A 7,898-nucleotide genomic window follows, 5' to 3' on the forward strand; every position below is an offset into this window, starting at 1 on the left:
CACACTGGCTTGGTGCTGTATTGTTCACCTGAGGCAAGTGCCTTATCCAGAGTACAAGAGCTGCATCCTAGAATTTGGTTACCTGCTTAAATAATCAAAAAGGAGAAAATGGTGTCTGCAGTCCTCCAAAACAGCACTGATGTTCTGCTATCTATCTGTGCATGGAAATGCTTCCTTGGTGAAAGCACTGAACTAGTGAAATATAACAGATGTGAAGGAGAGCATGATGTAAAAAATCAGTTCTTGGCAATGTATGTTGTGAATTTCTTGGTTACATGAAGCTATAAAGTGGGATGTGGTCCTTTAGGCTGGTTGTTCAGGCTGTTTTCTGCTGTGACAGTGATGTTTTGTGTTTACCAGCAAATTGAGCTTAGGAACATTTACAATTGGTAGTTAAAACTTTGTTGTTCATTTAAAGCTTGGCATGCTGAGCTGTCTCTCCTTGGAAAGTGGCAGAAGAGAATGTTAGCAGCTACTAAGGAGGCAGTCTGGCTAAATTAGAGTCATACTTAATTCACATTTTTGAGTTCTGCAAGGAAAAAGGTGAAGCAGTTCTTGTGGATGATATCACTTCCGTTCTCTCACTAAAGGGCTTAGTCTTCATTAAGGTAGAAAAAAGAGGAAGGCACCCAAAGTTTCTGGCATTTGATTTGTCTTGATGAGAAGAATGCTTAGATCTAGGGAGAGTGTACCAGTGGCTGTAAGAACAGATAAAAGCTTGGCTTAGGCTTTGTGAATTGGACTGAATTCTAATAAAATGCTGACTTTTTTTCTATCCTATTGTGTTGAGAAGAGACAGTAGCTGGTGTTGGCAGTGGTTAGTTGAATGTTAGCATGGTACAGTAAAATAAAGTCTAACTTGGGTCCCCAACAGGATGTTGTGTTACATCCTGCAACTTGACTTCCCAAAGTGAAAATCAAAGGGTATCAAGAAATAAACCGTTCCCGTTCACCAGTTTTTCCTAAACCCTCTGTTGGGTAGAAGGTACCAAGCATTGGGCTAAGCTTCAGGTAGTCTGGCCAATATGTTCTGGTTTCTTTTGTAACCTTACTGTGATGTCTTTTTTGTTACCTTTTCAAAAGTAATGGAAAATAATTCATTGTAATTGATGTCTGGTAATGGGAAAACTTGAAAACCGATGTCTTCAGGTCACGCTCTTCTGTTGTGTGCAGTGAATCCATATCTGGTGGTCTTATGGACCTTATCTTTTCCACTGAGTATGAGCTGGAGCATATGTCTGTCAAACTTTATTGTGGTTTTGCACTTTATTCAAGTTACTGAGTAGCTGAAGATAAGTTTCTCTTAAGGATTTCTAATACAGCAGCTAGTGTTGCGAAATACTATTAGAGAATTTCTGCTGTGAATGTGGGTTATAAACTGCTATGATAATGTTAACATACAGAAAACCAATCTAATAAAATAAAACTTTGTATATTTGTTAATGAAGCAAAGCAATGTCTTAATCACTTGTTGTGATCTTTCTCAGCCTACGAAGAAATGAAGAACAGCTTAGATGGACTTATTTCTGCTTAGAAATTTTTGTGGTTTAATACTAAGGAAAGGTTTTGGTTTCAAAGTCTGTAGGTTGTGGCAGGTGCTCAGCTCGTTGTAAGTTTTACCTTGAGTTGACACAAATTGGTAAGTATAAAACTTCAGTGTTCTGGTGTCAGAACTTCCATTTCTCCAGACTAATATCAGCCTAGAATTAAGCATTATCTCTTCATACAATCAAGGCTCAGCACCGAAATGTTCCTTCTTGATGTTCTTTTGGGCTCTTCCCTGTGAGGAGCAGATATGCCTTGTTTATTCTGCAGATGTGATCAGCTGTCTTCATTTCACAAAGAGACTGTGTATGCTTCTCTGAATTGGGTGGGAAGTGAAAAGGTTATCTAGACAAGCTAGCCACAAAGCCAAGGTTTAGATTGTTCTGTTAGGGAAGGGAGATAAAATGAATGTAACAATGTGTGTAATATTAATTAGGTGTGGTATAGCAGCGATTATCACTCACCTTTGGAGCAGGCACTGACAGTTCTGCTTGAGAACATTGCTTTGCCATGCTCAGCATGGCTCATCTTCCCACAGGACTAACCAGTGCCTTCTAAAAGGTTTTACAGGCAGTTTCTTCTTGGGAGCTGCAGGAACTCTTCCAGCTTTGCATAATGATTCAGTGGATTAGTTCACTTTGTCATTATTCACTCCACTGTTTTGGTTTTCTTGATACTCCTCTGGGCAGATGATTCTTTTGAGAAGAGACTAGTAGGAAATGTGCTTCAGGAACAGAACCATTCTCACAGCAAACTTAAAAACAGCCCTGAAAAGATGCTCCCAGGTCACCAAGTTTGGCTTCTTGTTGCAGAAGTTAAAAAGTACCATATAATGTTGGTCATAAATCTGTCAAGGTCCATTTTTAAAACTAGCTTTTTTCTCCTCATTCCTCTTGTTAGATGTCATTTTAAAACAGTCTGAAAGGAAAAAACCTCTACCTTCAAATATTGAAGTTTAATATGCTGCATAAACTTAATTTATGATGAAGAATTCACTAACCTTGTCCACAATTACTTTTTTTTTTTCCTTTTCCTTTCTTCTTCACTTAGTCTTGGGATGAATTTTATACTCTCTTGGGCTTCATTTCTTAAAGGCACACAGCCCCAAGTGTTTTGGTCCTGCCTGAAAAGAGCAGAGATACTGGGCAATGCTTAACTTGGTCTTTTGAGGCTGAGACAAAACAATTTATCCTCCTGCTTGTTGTGCAAGCTTGAATTTTACCACAAAATTCATTGGCAATGGTGCCTCCAAGGCAGAAGAGGAGGAGGAGGGTTTGGCTCACCTGGACATTTCTATAGAGTAATGTCTCAGCTTCTTTGTCCCTCTTTTCTGCCTCACAGCTTGGTTATTATTTTGTAGACATAGTGCTTGATTTCTGAGACTATTCAGAATGCTTTTGACTAGGTACAGTGCACAGCAATGGTTTGCTGGGGCACAGAATCATAGGATAGTTTTGGTTGGAAGAGACATTTAAGATCCTCAAGTCCAGTTTTAAGCCAAGAGTGCCAGGTCATCACTAAGCCGTGTGCCTCAGCACCACATCTCTTCTCAGCATGTATTGCATGCCACCTTCACAAATCCTTATGCCAGATGCAGGTGTATGGCTTTCTTAGTGCTCCTTGTAAGGATGAGGAGTGCAGCTCAGCAACATTTGAGGTGCAAGAATTATTTGCACCTGCACTGCAGTCATCATAAAAAGCTCAGGCTGTGGTGTAAGGCTACCTGAACACTCTCAGTGTAGGATTATATGATTAAGGGTTTAATCTCTTTCCCTTTCCTGCCATCTTGCAATGCTGCTTATCACAGGTCCAACTGTTAAGTTCAGTGAGACTTCGCTTTGCAGCACCTGCAGTAGAAGTCTGCAATTTAGGAGTTCAGAGCTCCAGAAGATGCATTGCTGGGTAAAGATCAGATTGGGCAGACATTTCCAGTTAAAAGTGTCTTTGGTTAGGACTTTGCTTTAACTTTGGGATTTATTTTGTGCTACTGAAGATTTCACTTCTCTGTGGTAGCCATGGAGGGAAGTTCAGTTGCTGTTACAGGGACTGTGACACTTGTGAGCACCAAAGGGAAAGGAAGCAAAGACTGGGTGTTGTTTAAACCTTTCTTACTCTAGAGAAGAAAGTGTTCTATTTATTAAGAGTATTCAGCAAGGAGATACTTTTTTTTTCTTTTGAATGCTGTACCTCCATTATTTGAGACAAAGGAAGCAAAATAGATTTTTCCACAGCTGATTTCTCATGCACGCTCAGACATGCTGTAGAAGTGTTTGTGGATTTGCATTTGGCATCACAAAGGAGTTGTTGTGTGCCTGGTGGATATAATGATTTTAGAGATCTTGTATTATTTCACTAAGCTCCAAAATGTAAGCCCCTACATCTAAATTAGATGTCTTAGACTTTGTTATTTCATAATTGTAACTACTAAACTTTTCACAGTAGGTAATTGCCTCTTTTCCCCCTCTCCTCAAGCTGCCTTAATCTCCAAGGACAAGTGATAGGTGAAATAGAAAGCCTGAGTGCCTGAAGTTTTAAAGAGAATAAAGTATGAGCTAAAAGTACAATTCACTTAAACTCCCTTTTTGCTGCTGGGTATCTGATCTCTGATAGAGCCACAGTGAAAAATGCTGTGGAGGAACTGGAAAAGAGACTGAGTCATGACCTTTAAGGAAACACAGGACACTTTCATGGTAAGTGAATTTTCTAATTAAAATGTTAATTGGGAGGATTTTGCCTTGCTTATCGAGGAGAAATGTGGTAGCACCATTTTTCACTGCTGTTTGCATAGCCACCTGGTGTTGATAATTTTGTGTGGTTTTCTGGAGCTGCTTAACGAGTGACAAAGAGAACTTTCTTAAGTGGTTTTGACTGGGAGATCAAAAATTGCTGTTGGATGCTATGCAGTGAGGTTCCTCAACATCACCTGTGAAGGTTAAGAAGCAAACCTCGATCCTAGCTGCAAGCTCCCTCTGAATCTAGACAGTGAATCATAGCATCAACCAGGTTGGAAGAGACCTCCAAGATCATCCAGTCCAACCTAGCACCCAGCCCTATCCAATCAACTAGACCATGGCTGCAATACCTATAGCTAAGTAAAACTGCCTTGCATGTGATGCTGTCGTGTGAGGCAAATTGCATCTAGGGAGCTGTGCTGCTAATCTGAGCCTTGTCAAACTGAGATTTAACCCAGGTTTGCCTGAAGTCTTAATGGGAAGAAAAATCCTGTCTGCTTCTATTGAATAAGAATGACAAAGTTAAAAGAGTAGAAGATCTTAGCCTGCATTTAAAAATATTCAATTGTAAAACTTAAAATCTAACATTAAAATCTAAATTTAAATATAAACTTGAAATGAGCTCCAATAGTAAGCAGTAAAACCTTGTGCAAGTGAACATTTTCTCTCAGAAATACTCAAAACTGAGATGATCTTGTCAAAGCAGAACCAAATGTTCACATTACCAAGACAAAAACCAACCCTACGTGTCTTTTGGTGGTGGTTTTCTTCCCTCCCAGCATAAGAGACTTTCCTGTCATGAAATACAAGCAATGACAATTGCTGACGGTGCCAAAGTGAGCGAAGTTCAACCTGTTGACCTCTTTCTATCAGAGGCTTTTTCTCATGAACATGCAATAATGCTTCAGTAATTCTCTGCCAATAGAAGGGAGCAACTTGCATTAGCAGAGTAATGCATAAGAAAAATACAGCTGAGGCACAAAAAACCCTCTGCTGTAATCGTGTCTGCTCGACACAAATTAAGCAGCAAGGCTGATGCGCTGGAATAATTAGAGATCAAAGCTGCCATTTGGCCAGCTCTCATTTACTGAAGTGTCAAGTATGATGTGTAACCTTGTACCAGTGCTTCATCTGCAAGGACATTGAGCCCAGCAGGACATGCTTGGTTTTCTCCTGCTGTTTTTTACTGGTGGAGGGAACCAACCCCCTCCCTACTCTGAGCTGATGTTGAGGGTTTTTTTTCCCCCACTCAATTCTTGAAACAGTCAATGAGCAGTCACCACCTCAGCTTCCACTCCAGCATTGCAATTTGGAACTGTAAGAAGAATCAAATGCAAACCTTTCTGACTTTAATAATTTCAGTACAAAAATCATTCTTTGTTTCCACAGGCCACAAATTTGTCTCTCAGTAGGGCTCCTGGGTTTAGAGAAGCACCAGAGGTATCTGGGTCTAGGCAGGAGGGGAGGTGGGCTGGAGGTCTCTGCTCTGCCCACAGCTATTCTGTGCATGGCAGCAGCCCTAGCTTAGGGGCATCACTTTCACCACAGCCTTCTTATTTGTTTCTAGCCTCTTCTGCTCTTGTAGCCTTTGAGGCTGCTTAAAATGGATGGAGTTCATTTGTACAAGGTACACCTCCACACTGCCATTTATTTTAGTAGCAGCAGTCATTGGGCTTGGTTTCCTGTGTTCAGACTGCAAGCTCCAATTTCAGTTCTCCTCTAAGCTATTAGTCACTGTCCTTTCAGCCTAACTTCAGGAACAAGTGGGAAAAGTTCATCATCAAAAAATGCCTAAAGTAAATGGATTTTACTGGGGGAATGGTCCAGCTGCACTCTGCTGTTGCTTCTGTTCATCTCTAGATTGTCAGTCTCGCTGAATCTAGTACTTGGAACTAAATTTTAGGAGTTGGCAGCTTTGCAGGTTTTGTGACTACTTAAAAGCTAATTCCCAACCTGTACCTTCTGCAATATGTGTGCTTTGAAGGCAAAAGCTGTTTGGAAGAGAACAATGGGGTAAAAATGAACTAAAAACTCTTGGCCTTTAGACTGTTTTCTCCATCTCCATTCATCTTGGTAAGTGTTAGTCTTGGCTGGTTTGGGCTTGTTTTTTCTGGAGGTCAGAGGATGATGGCTACAAGCTAGTTATGCTTCTCATATTTAAAAAGTTGGGTTTTTTCACCTGAATTCATGAGCATGTGGCTACTTGCCACAGCAGAAGCTGGATTCGGCTTTTAGCTGCTGGAAAGCAGCCAGGAAGAAGGGGACCTGGGGGTACTGATAGATAGTAGGCTGAAGATGAGGCAGCAGTGTGCCCACGTGGCCAAGAGAGCCAATGGCATCCTGGCCTGCATCAGGAACAGTGTGGCCAGCAGGACAAGGGAGGTTATTCTGCCCCTGTACTCAGCACTGGTCAAGCCACACCTTGAGTATTGTGTCCAGTTCTGGGCTCCTCAATTCAAGAGAGATGCTGAGGTGCTGGAAGGTGTCCAGAGAAGGGCAACAAGGCTGGTGAGGGGCCTGGAACACAAACCCTATGAGGAGAGGCTGAGGGAGCTGGGGGTGTTTAGCCTGGAGAAGAGGAGGCTCGGGGGTGACCTCATTGCTGTCTATAAATACCTGAAGGGAAGCTGTAGCCAGGTGGGGTTGGTCTCTTCTGCCAGGCAACCAGCAACAGAATAAGGGGACACAGTCTCAAGTTGTGCCTGGGAAAGTCTAGGGTGGATGTTAGGAGGAAGTTGTTGTCAGAGAGAGTGATTGGCATTGGAATGGGCTGCCCAGGGAGGTGGTGGAGGCACTGTCCCTGGAGATCTTCAAGCAAAGCCTGGCTGAGGCACTTAGTGCCATGGTCTAGTTGACTGGCTAGGGCTGGGTGCTAGGTTGGACTGGATGATCTTGGAGGTCTCTTCCAACCTGGTTGATTCTATGATTCTCTGATTCTATATGGTTACTGGTTGTTGGAATGATGTTGCTTCTCTTCTGGCTGCCTTTTACTGTACTGTTGGTGGAATTTAACAGTAAGGTATAAGCATTGCAGGTTACAATGGATGAGCATAGTTTAATGTGTGGGGAATTCACATCATTTGGGTTGGTAAGTTGAGAAGCAGCTACAAGACTGTCTCTGCTGTGCTGAAATCTCTCTCGTTCTCATGAAGCAAAGGAGTTGTAAAAGCTGCTGCATAGCTCAGATTCTTGTAGATGAATTAACAAGAGAAAGCAAAGAGATAGTTCACATCAATTTTGTCCCTGAGCTATTTGAGTTCAAAAAGCCAATTCATCTCCACCTCTCACAGCTGAATCACCTAAAATCCTGTCTTTCAGCCTCTGCAGTAAAAGGCTTTTTCTGCTGATACATCCCAGTGAGAGAACTCAAAGCTGGACAGCAGAATGCATGCTATCGAGAATGGAACTTGAAAACCAGAAGTACTAAGTTTGAAATTCCCTAATTAAGTATTAAAATCAGAATTGACACTTTTCTGATGAGAAGTGGCAGTGGGGCATTATTCCTGAAAGCTGCCTTTGTCAGTGTTAGATTTCCAGGCACAGCAGAGTCAGGAGCCTGTTTCTGCAGGGAAGTGTTGGTGTGTAGGGAAATCTGCACTGGCTCAGCATGACTAACTTCTG

The sequence above is a fragment of the Pogoniulus pusillus genome, chromosome 26 (assembly GCF_015220805.1).
Source record: "Pogoniulus pusillus isolate bPogPus1 chromosome 26, bPogPus1.pri, whole genome shotgun sequence".
Taxonomy (NCBI): Eukaryota; Metazoa; Chordata; class Aves; order Piciformes; family Lybiidae; genus Pogoniulus; species Pogoniulus pusillus.